Source organism: Bubalus kerabau, chromosome X (assembly GCF_029407905.1).
Source record: "Bubalus kerabau isolate K-KA32 ecotype Philippines breed swamp buffalo chromosome X, PCC_UOA_SB_1v2, whole genome shotgun sequence".
Taxonomy (NCBI): domain Eukaryota; kingdom Metazoa; phylum Chordata; class Mammalia; order Artiodactyla; family Bovidae; genus Bubalus; species Bubalus kerabau.
The window spans coordinates 131,442,169-131,458,578 of NC_073647.1; the positions used below are offsets into that span (position 1 = coordinate 131,442,169).

Consider the following 16,410-nt stretch of genomic DNA (forward strand, 5'->3'; position numbering starts at 1 on the left):
AACATCAACCAGCACTCTTATTAGGAAATTGAGGTCTCTGGATGACGCAGAAATGTTGGCTTCCCCTGGAAAACCCTTGCATTCATGGGAGCTGTAGGAAAGGCATCAGGACTTATCTATCTTGGCTCAGAGCACTTTGTTACTTTCAGAAGAAAAAGGGGAAAACTAGAGGCATCTCTCCTTAATTTAGGACCCAATTCCATCTCCTAGTTTGGTTTCTGGGAAGAGTTGGCTGTATGAATTCCCTGGAAACCACTGAGAAGAATGGACAGTCTCAAGGTGACCAATTTGGATTTGAGGGTTCACTTAGAGAACCCTGAAAAGTTTTCCTTTAGAGGTGGCTGTCATACCATAGCTTGAGAGTCACACGTGCTACCCAACTTCTAAGGAATTTGTCCAGTTCCATGACTGGAGCCCATTTGGTCTGAGGCTCCTAATATTTCCACCCGCCACGTGCTGAGGACGAGCTTGTCTACTGAAGACAGGCCCGTGGAATTTCAGGCTCTGTCCCACTCTCCACCTTGAAAATCTTACCTAGTGAGGAGGAGGGTGAAAGAGTTATTGCATCACATTGAAGAAAGTGAAAGAGGAAGCTGACTTAGACTCAGGCAGAGCTGACTTTCAGAGAGCAACTCAGGAGAACACATGTTAAAACACTGATTTCCGCACTTCCTTTCTGAGCATGCTGAGGTTTAATCTTTCTGGTAGATGACCAAATCATTTTACCCCTCCAGCAGAGACTACAGACATGCGAATCTAGATGTCTGGGCAATTTCCAGGGGGAATACATTCACCACAAGTCCTCTATGTAGCCCATGGCCTTTAGCGCCACAACCAATGGCTATTTCTCCTGGTAACATTTGATTTTTAACATCACACACACACACACACAAAAGCAATTCAATTCTAACTCCCTGCTATTCTGGCTGATACAAAAGAGGACTAGACGTTTTAGTGAGGAAACACCAGAATGTGTCCAATTGTATAAAATTCCTCTAACATGGGCTCATGGTATGTTCTTCTGCGGGGGGAGAATTTTCCTGCATTACACTCCCTCATTTTACCTTTATGCTCACACCACAAGGTAATCAGGGCTGGTTTCATTAAGAATACACTTGTGTGAAATTCAAAGGATCATAGGAGACTACTACAAACAACTATATGCAAATAAAATGGACAACGTGGAGGAAATGGACAGATTCTTAGAGGTACAGCCTTCCAAGATTGAACAAGGAAGAAACTGAGAATGTGAAGAGACCAATGACAAGTACTGTAAAACAGTGATTTAAAATTTTCCAATAAAAAGCCCAGGACCAGATGGTTTCACAGGTGAATCTATCAAACAGTTAGAGAAGAGTTAATGCCTGTCCATCTCAAACTCTTCCAAAAAATTGCAGAGGAAGGAACACTCCAAAGGTCATTCTATGCGGCCACCATCACCCTGATAGCAAAACCAGGCAGAGAAACACACACAAAATGACAGGCCAATATCACTGAAGAACATAAATTCAAAAATAGTGAATAAAATACTATCAAAGCAAAAAAGAAAGTCTCTTCAATAAGTGGCACTCTGGAAACTGGACAGCTACATGGAAAAGAATAAAATTAGAATAATCTCTAACACCATACACAAAAATAAACCCAAAATGGATCAAAGCTCAAAATGTAAGGTCAGACACTATAAAACTCTCAGAGGAGAACCTAGGCAGAACACTCTTTGACAAAAGTTACAGAAGTACTTAAAAAAAATTTTTTTTATTGAAGGATAAATTCTTTACAGAATTTTGTTGTTTTGTCAAACATCAACATGAATCAGCCATAGGTATACATATATCCCCTCCCTTTTGAACCTCCCTCCTATCTCTTTCCCCATTCCACCCCTCTAGGTTGATACAGAGCCCCTGTTGAGTTTCCTGAGCCATGCAGCAAATTCTCATTGGCTGTCTATTTTACATATGGTAATATAAATTTCCATGTTGCACTTTCCATACATCTCACCCTCCCCTCCCGTCTACCCATGTCTTCAAGCTACTTTGACTTCCACCTTGTTAAGGAGGAAATATTTAATCTTTGTTGATGTTAACAGAAGTGAAATTTAGCCTTTAGTATGTAATCAAAACTAATTCCTGAAATCACTCTTCTTTTTGCAATCATGGAAACCATGATAGCTCTTTCAAATAACAGGTTTGATGTTCAACTGCGATGCCATTAGTTACTGCATAACACATAATCAGGTAACTACTATGGATGTTTATTATGTTGTCATAAATTCTATTTTTTCTCTCTGTGCCTGGATACCATTCTTTCAATGTATTTTATCTCACATCTCTTTCTAACTCTTATATGTAGGAAATTTTATGCTTTAGAAGAGTGAAAGTGATTTTGTGGTCATTACAGCACTGTGTGGCTCTTTCAATGGGTAGACATTTAAAAGTTTGTTCTATTAACTGTAGGGGAATTTTTGAACCAATCGTAATTTCAATTTGAAATACAATTTATAATATCTAACAACTGATACTCTGCATTGCTTGTGATATAAGGAATGCATTCATAGTTATATTATTGACTATTTTATGAATACCAAATGTGTATACCAATAATAAAATGGGGAAGATAAAAATATATATTATAGGTTAAACTCAAAGTGGATATGTATCTGTATTTTAAGCATAAATAATATTTTACAATTTTAGGGAAATTTGGGGAGAGGGATTTTTTTTCCCTATATAATGTTAAATAAATATGTTTATATGTATATGTTCATGGGTGTGTATAAAATATATAGTTTGTATACAAGAGGGCTTCCCTGATAGCTCAGTTGGTAAAGAATCTGCCTGCAATGCAGGAGACCCAGGTTCGATTCCTGGGTCAGGAAGATCCCCTGGAGAAGGGAACAGCTACCCACTCCAGTATTCTAGCCTGGAGTATTATACAGTCCATGGGGTCACAAAGAGTCAGACATGACTGAACAACTTTCATATGCAAGAAATTGTTTTAAGGATTAGATTTTACATATGTATGTAAATAGAGACAAATTTTCTTTACCGTCATAATTTTTATCCTTATTTCTGTTTCTTGCTTGCTAAAATTACTAAACACTTACTATTGTATATAATCATGAAGTAAGTTTGTATTTTTCATCCTGAAATAAATGAAATTGTCATTTGTTTTCAAAATAATTTTAACATTTGTCCAAATAGTTTACATAAAGGACAGTGGAATTATCAAAGTATAGCTTGTAATTTATAGCTAAAATTAGCTCCACATATGTACAAAGAAATAAATTGTAAAACATTATTAACATGACATAAATTGCAAAGAATAATTAACATGAAAAAAATTGCTAATAGAATATGGTCTATCAACCATGGCCAGGAATTACAAAAACCTCTCACTTTTTCCAGTTTGATGAAAAAGTGAAGAAAACATCAGGAGAATATTCTCATAGGAAATACTAGGTTGGCCAAAAACTTTGAATTTTTCCATAAGGTTAGACTCAACTGAACTTTTTGGCCAACCCAATAAATACATACACGTTACCTGATATAACTTTACTTATCATGGTACATATCTGAACTTCCCAGGTTAATAAAGCAAGTCTATAACTAACATTGAAAGCATTTATTTAGTATCAAAAAGCACTGTATGAAAAACTATCCATTGTTTGAGAATACAAACAATCAGTTTGATCAAATGGTCTCTACTCATAATCTGTCTTTTAGGGAAGGCATAAAAATACACAAAAAAACAACAACCACAACTATAGCAAAGACGTCTGCTCCTTGATTTGGCCAATTGGTAAAAATCATCCCTTGATGATTTAATTATGGCAATTTAAGGCTAAAGATTCACAAAGTGAAAAGGAAAATGATACTATAATTGAGGAGTAATTGATAAGCTATTCAACATAAATTAAATTCCTAAGAACCTATTCCTTAACTTCAATGTTCAGTTCAGTTCAGTCACTCAGTCATGTCCTACTCTTTGCGACCCCATGGACTATAGCACGTCAGGCCTCCCTGTCCATCACCAACTCCTGGAGCTTGCTAAAACTCATGTCCATTGAGTCCATGATGCCATCCAACCACCTCATCCTCTGTCATCCCCTTCTCCTCCTGCCTTCAATCTTTCCTAGCATCAGAACTTTTCAAATGAGTCAGTTCTCCACATCAGGTGGCCAAAGTATTGGAGTTTCAGCTTCAACATCATCCTTTCAATGAATATTCAGGACTGATTTCCTACAATGAATATTCAGGACTGATTTCCTTTAGGATGGACTGGTTGGATCTCCTTGCAGTCCAAAGGACTCTCAAGAGTCTTCTGTAACACCACACTTCAAAAGCATCAATTCTTTGGCACTCAGCTTTCTTTATAGTCCAACTCTCACATCCATACATGACTACTGGAAAAACCATAGCCTTGACTAGATGGACCTTGGTTGGCAAAGTAATATCTCTGCTTTTTAATAGGCTGTCTAGGTTGGTCATAACTTTCCTTCCAAGGAGTAAGCATCTTTTAATTTCATGGCTGCAGTCACCATCTGCAGTGATTTTGGAGCCCCCCCAAAAAAGTCTGCCACTCTTTCCACTGTTCCCACATCTATTTTCCATGAAGTGATGGGACTGGATGCCATGATCTTAGTTTTCTGAATGATGAGCTTTCACTCTCCTCTTTGACTCTCATCAAGAGGCTCATTGGTACTTCTTCGCTTTCTGCCATAAGGGTGGTGTCATCTGCATATCTGAGGTTATTGATATTTCTCCCGGCAATCTTGATTCCAGCTTGTGTTTCATCCAGCCCAGCGTTTCTCCTGAGGTACTCTGCATATAAGCTAAGTAAGCAGGGTGACAATATACAGCTTTGACATACTCCTTTCCTGATTTGGAACCAGTCTGCTGTTCCATGTAACTTTGCATAAAATGCCATAGTTCTATGTTCCGTTAACAGTGAGACATAGAAACAAAAACATCAGTTAAAGTGTATTCCACCTCAGAATTAGAAAAAAAATGCCTTTTTAATTTTGTATTCATAGGATTCTGTGTGTCTTTAACTTAAATATTTTCTTTGTGTGCACAAGTTCTCATTAAGGCTTCCCAGGTCACGCTAGTGGTAAAGAGCCCACCTGCCAATGCAGGAGACATAAGAGACATGGATTTGATCCCTGTGTTGGGAAGATCCCCTGGAGGAGGAAGTGGCAACCCACTCCAGTATTTTTGCCTAGAGAATCCCATGGACAGAGGAGCCTGGCAAGCTGTATAGTCCATAGGGTCACAAAGAGATGGACATGACTGAAGTGACTTAACATAAGATTGTTCTTGTGACACTGGTATACCACCCAATATGGAAGATTAACTTTAGGCCAAATGCTTGGAGTAGATAACAATCAGAATAATTTAATATCTAAAAGTTTTCATCAATTCTTCAGTATAGAATAGTTCTTGACTTCACTGTGTTTTAATGATTTGGATTCAGCTACTACATGAAGCAGGATCAAATGGATAATTGCATCAACTGGTTGAGTACATCAACAGCTTAAAAACTGATTGCATTATTTCTGGTATTGTGATAAAAGGTCATTTTAATTTAAAATTTTTCAGGTTCAGATAGTTTTTTTTTTTTAATCTAACTTTTCATTACTGGGCCAAAAACTGAAGTGCTCTGTATTTTTTACCCTATATATCATTGCAACCTCAGTGCCTAGTACAGTGTCTGGCAAATTATCTACAAAAAAATGTATGTTCATTGAAGTGAGTTGGGTAAATGATAAAATTACAAAGTGATGGTAGCTCAGAAAGTAAAGAATCTACCTGCAAAGTGGGAGACCCAGGTTCGACCCCTGGGTTGAGATGATCTCCTGGAGGAGGGCATGGCAACCCAATTCAGTATTCTTGCTTGGAGAATCCCAGGGACAGAGGAGCCCCAAGCCAGGCTCAGCCACTGCAAAGTTAAACATGCTCTGAAGACTGGGTCTGACAAATTCAAGGACAACAAACAAGGCATCATTTTCACCATTGCTGACACTTCTCGCAAAAACAGCACAGACTAGCCTGGCTACTTCTGCAGGACTTGGTAATGATTCAAGACCGGTTGAAGAAGAAGGACCATCATCTTGTAATCTGTCTCTAAGGTCTCCAGGAGAAGGTTTGAAACCTACACTCTGGGAATAAGCAAGCAATTCAGGGCCAGGATAGCTCTCATCTTAAATTATTTTCTATGTTACTCAGCAATAGAAAGTGAGGGGGAAAAAAGGTTGATTCTAACTTGGACCCAAACTGTATCAGAACCCACCACCACTGACCACGGGTAAATTCTGGATAGAACAATATATTCCAAATCTCTATCTTACAACTGAATAAACTGAAGTTTATATGAGTTGTTGTACTTGCCAAGGTCACATAGCCAGTAGGTTAGCAGAACTTGGATTTGAACTCAGATCTGCCTATTGTTTACCCTCTGGCTATGGTAATATTTAATACCTTTGTAGTAAATATGCTATAGTTACAATTGTATAGAGATGAGGGATGAAATTACTGAAATTAGTATGCTATAACAAAATCAGTGTGGTTGATGTGCTTTAAAATTTTACAAATTGTCCATAAAGTTTAAATATTCATCCATAGTATGTAACACATCTTTCCATCAATTTATCTAGCTATGGATCTATATTCATATATGCATTTGCCTAGTTTTTATTACTTATCCTCACTCCTCTTCCCACACCCTGTCTCCAGATGGTATTTAAAAGACAGTCTGTGACAATAAAACATAATTTTAAAAGGAAGCAGATCTAGATCTGAATCCTGACTCTACCATCTATTAGTGTATCTTTGTCTTGAATCAGGAATAAAGGTTGTTAAATGAGATGACACTTCAAATATTTAGCATAGTATGTATGTAATAATGAAGTTTTTTTAATGAAGTCAAATTCAGTCATGTGTCATTATAACAACACAGAAACTAAGCCAAATGATATGATAAACTACTTTGATGTCATGCGAAATGGTGGGTTGGATGAAGCACAAGCTAGAATCAAGATTGCCGGGAGAAATATCAATAACTTCAGATATGCAGATGACATCATCCTTGTGGCAGAAAGCAAAGAGGAACTAAACAGCCTTTTGAAGAAAGTGAAAGAGGAGAGTGAAAAAGTTGGCTTAAAATTCAGCATCCAGAAAACTAAGATCCAGTCCCCACACTTCATGGCAAATAGATGGGGAAACAATGACTCTATTTTGGGGGCTCCAAAATCACTGCAGATGGTGACTGCAGCCATGAAATTAAAAGATGCTTGCTCCTTGGAAGAAAAGGCTATGATCAACCTTGACAGCATATTAAAAAGCAGAGACATTACTTTGCCAACAAAGGTCTGTCTAGTCAAAGCTATGGATTTTCCAGTAGTCATGTATGGATGTGAGAGTTGGACTATAAAGAAAGCTGAGCGCTGAAGAATTGATGCTATTGAACTGTGGTGTTGGAGAAGACTCTTGAGAGTCCCTTGGACTGCAAGGAGATCCAACTAAAGAGTCCATCCTAAAGGAAATCAGTCCTGAATAGTCTTTGGAATGGCTGATGCTGAAGCTGAAGCTCCAATACTTTGGCCACCTAATATGAAGAGCCAACTCATTGGAAAAGACCCTGATGCTGGGAAAGACTGAAGGCAGGAGGAGAAGGGGACAACAGGGGATGAGATGGTTGGATGGCATCACTGACTCAATGAATATGAGTTTGAGCAAGCTCCTGGAGTTGGTGATGGACAGGGAAGCCTGGCATGCTGCAGTCCATGGGGTCACAGAATCAGACAGAACTGAGAGACTGAATGGACTTACTTTGGTGTCAAATGAAGTGAAGTGAAGTCATTCAGTCGTGTCTGACTCTTTGCAACCCCATGGACTGTAGCCTACCAGGCTCCTCTGTCCATGGGATTTTCTAGGCAATAGTACTGGAGTGGATTGCCATTTCCTTCTTTGATTTTAATCCATTTTTTAGTAAGAAAAAAAATCTAACTTTTAGCTTCTAATTATTTTTATTGGATTTACTGTGGCTGCATCTATAGGGACCAATGCCTATAGAAAGGTGGCATAGTGACAGGAAATTCCATTAAAAGAACAAGATTTAGTAGCTCTTGCTTTCTTAAAATGATTTACCAGTCATAGTAATGCAGATTATTTCTCTTTGAATTAGTTATTTTCTCCTTAAACCTTTATTTACAGAACCTGAAGAAATGATGGGCTAACTAATATCATGCATTTGACATTTCAGTATTGGGCCAATATGGATCTCAGTGAGACTGCTCATTGTCTTTTTGGGGGGATGACATTAAAGCAGAATATTGTTTTGTACTTTGTTCATATGCAAGAACTGAAACTATTTTGAAGTTCAATCAAATTTCAGAATATATCATTTAACAGCTTATTTGCTTATATAATTGTAATGAATTACTAGTTAAAATATTCTGATGAGTCATTTTTAAAAATCATAGTTTGACTTTGAGTCTAAGAATTTAGTTGCTTGCTGCTCCAGTTTCTATTTCAACTTACTTTACATACCCCATTTGGACTGTACTTTAAAAATCCTTATGTCACATAAATGCCTTTTATTTCTTTTCCTGTCTGACTGTTTTGGAAGACAATATGGTCTTCTAATACTATGTTAAGTAGAAACGGTGCGAGTGGACATTCTTGTCTTGTTCCTGATTTTAGAGGAAAAGCTTTCAGCTTTGCACCACTGAGTATGATGTTAGTTGCTTGTTCATTATAAATGGTCATTATTATGTTGAGGTATGTTCCCTCTACACTAACTCAGTTGAGAGTTTTTGTCATGAATGGGTGATGAACTTTATCAAACACTTTCTCTGCATCTGTTGAGATGATTATGTGCTTTCATTTTGTTAATGTGGTCTGTCACATTGATTTTCAGATATTGAAACAAGCTTGCATCCCTAGAATAAATTCTACTTAATCATGGTGTATGATATTTTAATTGCTCATTATAATTTGATAATATTTTGTTGCAAATTTTTGCATGTATATGCATCAGAGATATTGACCTGCAATTTTCTTTCTTTCTTTTTGTAGTGTCCTTGTCTGGTTTTGGTATCAGGACAATGGCGGCCTTGGAGAATGAATTTGGGAGGCTTCTCTCTTCAGTTGTTTGGAAAAGTTTGAGAAGGATAGCTATCAACTTTTTATATGTTTGGAAAAGTTTCCCTGAGAAGCCACCTGGTCCTCGACTTTGGTTTGTTAGGAGTGTTGTGATTACTGATTTAATTTCAGTACTAGTAATCACTGTGTTCAGATTCTCTGTTCCTTCTTGATCCAATCTTGGAGGAGTGTATGTTTCTAGGAGTTTATACATTTCTTCTAGGTTGTCCAATTTGTTGGCACATGACTGCAATATTCTGATTATTTGTATTTCTGTGATATTGGTTATAATATCTCCTTTTTCATTTCCTATTTTGTCTATTTGGGTCCTCTTTTTTCTTAATGAGTCTGGCTAAAGGCTTGTCAATTTTATCTTAAAAAAATAACAGCTCTTGGTTTCATTGATCTTTTCTTTCTTTTTTGTCTCTATTTTATTTGTTTTCTCTGATCTTTACTATTTCCTTCCTTCTGCTGTCTTTGGGCTTTATTTGTTCTTTGCCGGGAGCCGGCATATTGCATATAGAGTGCATATTGCATATTGAGTGCAGCACTTTCCACAGCATCATCTTTCAGGATCTGGAATAGCTCAACTGGAATCCTATCACTGCCGGGAGCCAGTGTGAGGAACTCCGCCCATGACAAAGGTCATGAGGAAGGAGGCTCGGCATACGCAAAGGCGGGATCGAGCCTCAGGAGTCCCCCTGGAAATTCTCGAGCATCTACCCCCAAACCAGAGTCTGCCTACTTTCTGCTTTGTGCTTTTACCTACACCTCTGACTTTACGGGGGGCTGTCTCCCACTACCTCTCTCTGAAAAAAGAGTTAGCTTACAGCTCCAGTTAATAATTCTTGGATGTGACAGTGTTTCAACCTACAAACTCCTTTGGAAATCCTCTAGCCTGCCTGAATGGGTTTTTCCGGCCACATGTGATTGTTCAGAGCCTCCCAACTGTGAGAGGCAGGAGATGTTCTAAACTGCCTAAACACAGATTCTTTTGAGTAGTTAAAAGATTGATTAGAAATTGTATTGGTGAAGGGTTTTTCACTTGTTGGGCCAATGTTTGCTGCTAAGTCTCCATACTCCTTACCTACTGTGTCCTTGGCAGTGTATTGATTGATATAATGGGTGTATAGAAATGTAAAATGCAGCGTTGTCCAATGCTTTTTGGAAGGCTGGCGCCTGACTTTGGAATAATCACCTTTAGAGAAAGATAAGTTTCTTAAAATGTTAACAGGCCTCCTGGCCAGAAGATGATGTCTATCACCTGAACTTTTGCATATGATAAGTTTACAGGAAAAAAGCCTGGCTTGCTGCATGACTCTACCCCTTCCCCCATTATCCTCTATGCATAACTTAAGGTATAAAAACTACTTTGGAAAATAAAGTGCGGGCCTTGTTCACTGAAACTTGGTCTCCCCATGTCATTCTTCCCTTTAACTTCCAGCTGAGTGTCCATCTGGAGCGCGGATGTCCTCTGCGACCATTTATTTGCCTGGGCTTCTAAGACCCACTCGAGAAGGTGTCTAAGGTGGGGCACCTTCCGCTATTCGAGAGGGCGCCTGCGGCCTCCGTGGTCAGAGCTAACCTGGTGTCACGGGTTATATTGATTTTCCGCGTAAACCAAGCCACTCAGCTTCTTTTCTCCACTGAATTTCCTCACTGAGCTATCCTTATTCTATTACTCTTTATATCTTTGATGAATAAATAATTAAATAGGTCGCCGACGCCGTCCCCGCTTCGAATACCCTGGATCAGCCGGGGCTGGACCCCGGCAGTTCTTCTTTTTCTAACTCTTTAAGATGGCAGGGTAGGTTGTTTGTGATTATTCTTGTTTCTTGAAGTAGGCTTGTATCTATAAACTTCACTCACCAAACTGCTTTTGCTGAGTCCCATAGTTTGAAAAATTGTGTTTTTATTTTCATTCGTCTCAAGGTATTCTCTGATTTCCTCCTTGATTTCTCTACTCATTCATTGTTTTTTATTAGTGTATTCTTCAGTCTCCATGTATTTGTGTTTTTTTCCTCTTCCTTCCCGTGATTTCCAGTTTCATGCCATTGTGGTCAGAAATGGTGCCTGATTAAATTTTAAATTTGTTGAGATTTATTTTTGTGACCTAGAATGTGATATATCCTGAAGGAAGTTCCTTGTGCACTTGAAAAGAATGTGCATTAAGCTGGTTTTGGATGGAATGTCCCAAAGATAGATATCTGTTAAGTGCAACAGGTCTGATGGGTCATTTAAAACCACTGTTTCCTTACTAACTCTCTATCTGGATGACCTGTCCACTGATATAAGTGGGTGGTTAAAGTCCCCTACTTTTATTTATTGTTGTCAACTTCTCCATTTATGTCCATAATATTTGCTTCATATAAGTGTTCCTATATTAGGTATGTTTATGCTAATGAATGTTACATCATCTTTTCGTATTGATCCTTTTATCATTATATAAAGCCTTTCTTTGTATTTTATTACAGACTTTGTTTTAAAGTCTACTTGGTCTAATATGGGGTTTCCCTAGTGGCTCAGACAGTAAAGAACTGCCTGAAATGCAGGAGATCCAGGTTCAATTCCTGGGTCGGGAAGATCCCCTGGAAAAGGGAAAGACAACCCACTCCAGTATTCTTGCCTGGAAAATTCCATGGACAGAGGAGCCTGGCAGGCTACAGTCCATGGGACTGCAAAGAGTTTTACACGACTCAGAGACTTCACTTTGTCTAATATGTGTCTTGCTCTTTCAGCTTTCTGTTTACTCTTATATGGAATATCTTTTTTCATCCCCTCACTTTAATTTTGTGCATATCTTTAGCTCTGAAGTGATTCTCTGCTATGAAGCATACAGATGGGTCTTATTTTTTATCCAATCATCCACCCCAGGCCATTGAAATTCTTAACTGAGAACTACTTAGGATTTTAATATGCATGGGCATTGCCCAATTCTAGTTAGTATGCTATGCCGAACTTAGTTTCTTGATATCCTTTAAAATTATACAAATTTTAAATAAAATGTAATTATTCATACTCAGAAAATGTGTTCATCTATATTTAGTATATATTCACCTATCATTATTTATCCATACCCCTAATCCCTGGGCTTGGTGGGATTTAAAACTACAGACATTAGTTACCCTGAACTTGAATATTCAAAGTTAAGTTTACTGGAAACTTCCTTTTTTTCCCTCTTTGTTTTCTCAGTCTGTTCTACTCAGGTTCTCATTTCCATTTATGTTACTCCTCTTGACTGTCAACTACTTCTCTACTATTTGTATAGAAATTTATCAAGTACTGTCAGCTTTTTAATCTCTTTCCACAATTTCTTATCACTATCTTCTATTTGTTCCATGGTATTTAGGGCCTATTAGCACTTTCATATTCCCTTTCTTGTATTCTATATCCTAATTTTCTCTATTGCTATTAAGCTCAGCTTTCTTAACACGTAATATTAGAAAACTGCCATTGTTCCACATAGCTACTAGCTAAACTATGGAGAATCATACTTTTACAGCACAGCAGGCTAGTAATGAAAACCATTTGCAATGACTCTTTAAATGTTTCCCAAAATTATGCTCTTTTATTTGGATAAATCATTTTGGTTACATAAGTGGCTCAGAAATATGACATTATTTAGTTGCAAAGGGATTTATTTTTTAACAGTGCAGCAATTACATCCTAAAATAACTATTATTCAATCTATTCCACCAGTCTTGGGAGACTAAGCAGATGTCAGATATTCTAAAATATCTGACTTTAGGTGAGTTTTGGATGTTACTGTGAAAGAGGAATTTTGAGATCTGTTATATCAGAGGATGCCAGTAAGCTATGTGCTTACATAATGATGGCAACAGCTCTCAGAGGGGCATCTGAAGCATAATTGTCAGGTCAAAGAATAATACTATTTTAGAACTAGATGAGGAAATTTAGAAGTCATATCTCTATTCACTTTTTAATAGGTGAGGAAATGAAGTGATCCAAATAATTAGAGGACTGCCTGAGATCATGCATCTAAAGCACACCATAGGAAGATCTCCAGACTTTAAATGATCATTCCACTAAATTGGCTTTACTACACATCTTCCCACTCATGTTCCACATGTACTGCTTTTAGAGAGACAGAGAAACTTGATAGCACATTTCAGTAGAAAATGCGTGGATTTTTGGGTTAGGACAATCTGAACTTGAAATTTTCATAAGCCAAAAAATCTTCACCTGTTTACATGGTATCCTTCAGAGTGACTGGAATCATTCTCTACCTGTTTTTCTTGCATCATCATTCTCCCCCTCCTGCCTTCCATTACACTGGATCATTCTTATCAGCATTCAAACATGCTGTCATTTCTGCCATCCAGAAAGAAATCATTTTTTACTCCACATCTCTCTCCAGATACATTCCAATTTCTTATTCACCATTTATGAGAAAACTATAAAAACTGCACAGAAGTTTTGAGATACTGCCTATACCCAATTATTTTCTTCCCATTTTCCTTTGAACTTGCTTCACATAGGCTCTCTGTCCATCATTCCATTGACACAGCTCTTGTCAAGGTCACCACATCAGTCAACTATATAACAAGCACAGACTCTCCACCAACTGCCTATCAAAATCAACTGTCTAGGAGGCCGTTGATGGGCACATGTGGTAGGCTGGACAGCTCTAAGCCACAGACTGGGTATGGGTCTCCAAGGGTATCTCATCCTCCTCGGACCAGCAGGCTAACTAGACCATGGTCTCCTCATGGTGAGACAGAAGGGCAAGACAAATGGAAATATACGTATCTCAGAAGGCATTAAAAGTGAAAGTCGCTCTGTCGTGTCCGACTCTTTGCAACCCCATAGACTATACATTCCATGAAATTCTCCAGGCCAGAATACTGGAGTGGGCAGCCTTTCTCTTCTCCAGGGGATCTTCCCAACCCAGGGATCAAACCCAGATCTCATGCATTGCAGGAGGATGCTTTACCAGCTGAGCCACAAGAGAAGCCCAAGAATACTGGAGTGGGTAGCCTATCCCTTCTCTAGCAGATTTTCCTGACCAGGAATTGAACTGGGTGTCCTGCATTGCAGGCAGATTCTTTATCAACTGAGCTATCAGGGAAGCTCTGATCTCTTTTCTGTGATCCTTCAGCCAAAACAAGTAACATGGCTCGAAGTTCAAGATCAGGGACAGAGACATACTTTGCCACTAGTGGGAAGAACTGAAAAGTCACAAGGAAAAGGACATGGGTAAAGACAGAGCTGAAAAACTAGAGATGAACAATGTTACTATACCACTGTCACTAATAAGCCCCGCAGTACTAAATCAAATAGTCAAATATAAATGCTCATCTATTTTAAATATTCAGCAGCATGTGACATAGTTGATCACTACTTCCATGCTGAAACTATTTTTCCCCTTGACTTGTAACTCACCCCATATTCCTAGTTTTCCCACTTCCTTCTCACTGGTTTTTCCTTCTATGCTTTTTTGGTTCTTCTTTGTCTTTTTTTACATTGGGTACCCCAGGAATCAATCTTGAGGCATTTTATCTTTGCTCTGGTTTATCTTTCTCATGGTCATGGCTTAAAAACCATCTACAATATTTAACATCACTTAATTTTACACTTTAAAATGGTTAAGATGGTACATTAAATGTTATGTATTTTTTTTACCACAATTAAAAATAAAAACAAAACAAAAGCCCATTGATAGACTGATAAATCATATATGTGTATCCTCAGCTTGTATGTCTCCCCTTAAAGTCCAATGTCATATATCCAAATATATCCAATTGTCCAATAAAAATCTGAAACCTGATATATTCAAAGCCCAACTACCGATCTCCCACCAACACAAACATGCTGTTCTAGGTACTTCTCCCGCCTCTGTGAGTGGCAGCTACATATTTCGAGTTGCTCAGGCTCAAAACCTCTTTGGTTATCCTTAACTCTACTTTTTCTCCCATATCCCACATCCAATGTATCAGCAATTCTTGGTTTCTTGGTTCTACTTTCAATATATCCAAGACCTGAGTACAACTCTCCACCTCCGACATGCTGTCCCTTTTTTCCCAAGTCACCTTCATTTCTGGTCTGATTCATTATAACAGCCTTCTATTTGATGTCCATTAACACCATCTTCCTCCACATCTACTCTATTCTCAACATAGCGGCCAGAGTAATCCTTATAGAGCAAAAGCTGCATTAGACCACTCATGTTGTTACAACTCCAGTGGTTTCCAACCTCAATCCAAAGAAATTCCAAGTTCTTACAAAGACCTTCAAAGCCCATCCACACTCTGGTCTCATTACCTCTTTGTCCTCATCTCCCATGACTATTAACCTCACTCCTTACATGACAGAGGGAAAAAAACCTCAGCAAAAATCGATGCTCTAACAGGCTTTGTATGTATTATATACCATGAGAACAGGGCTACCTTATACATTTGTGCAGGCGGCACATTACACAAAGATGGGGAGTAAAAAAATGCTGTAATCTACATGAATGTTTCTAATGAAGCTGTGCAGTTCCTAACCTGCATGTTCTTAGATACTTGTCAATGGGAAGATAGAAATAAGTAGGATAAATCAGGGAAATATAAACCACATAACATAGTGATGAGTGTTAAGGAAAAGAAGAGACCTGTGCTGGGCAACACAAATCTAAATAGGATGAACTTTTAAGGTCTTCACAAAGAGAATGATCTTTAAATAAATAACTGGAGGAGAAAAGAAAGGAAGTCCTGTGCAAAACTGGGAATTGTACTCAGGCAAAGAAATAGCATATGCGAGGAACAATATGAGATGAAACCCATATCTGGTATGTTCTAAGAAAAGGAGAGAAGCCAATGTGGCTGGAACAGAGAGAACTAAATGGATAGTTTCAGAAAATGAGGTCACAGACATAAAGGGAGTCATGATTGTACAAGGTCCTGTAAGGTCTTTGACTTTCACTCTGAGTGAGAACAAAGCTATTGGAGGTTATGAACAAACCTAACTTCAGCTTTAAGTGGTAGCTCTGACTGAAGGGAAAAAAAAAAGATAGCTCAGTTGTTTTGTTGAAAAAGACTGAAGACTGCAAGGAATCAAGGGTGAAGACAAAGAGATAAGTTAAAACATAAGGGATTGGAGGTTAGGAGACTAGAGTGACAGCACTAGAGATGGGGAGAAATTTTACTGGGTTACTATTGTAAATTGTATCTGTTTATGCTTTTCTCTTGGAGAAGGAAATGGCAACCCACTCCAGTTTTTGCCTGAAGAATCCCATGGACAGAAGAGCCTGGCGGGCTACAGTCCATGG

General features: G+C 38.2%; 1 non-coding gene and 1 pseudogene across 1 annotated transcript; one reads left to right on the forward strand and one right to left on the reverse strand.

The window, feature by feature from the left end:
• LOC129640304 (melanoma-associated antigen B3-like) overlaps positions 1–16,410 on the reverse strand; it is an 84,371-nt pseudogene that overhangs the window by 6,432 nt on the left and 61,529 nt on the right.
• TRNAC-GCA (transfer RNA cysteine (anticodon GCA)) lies at positions 2,804–2,876 on the forward strand. Its single transcript has one exon. It is a non-coding gene; the product is annotated as a tRNA-Cys (tRNA).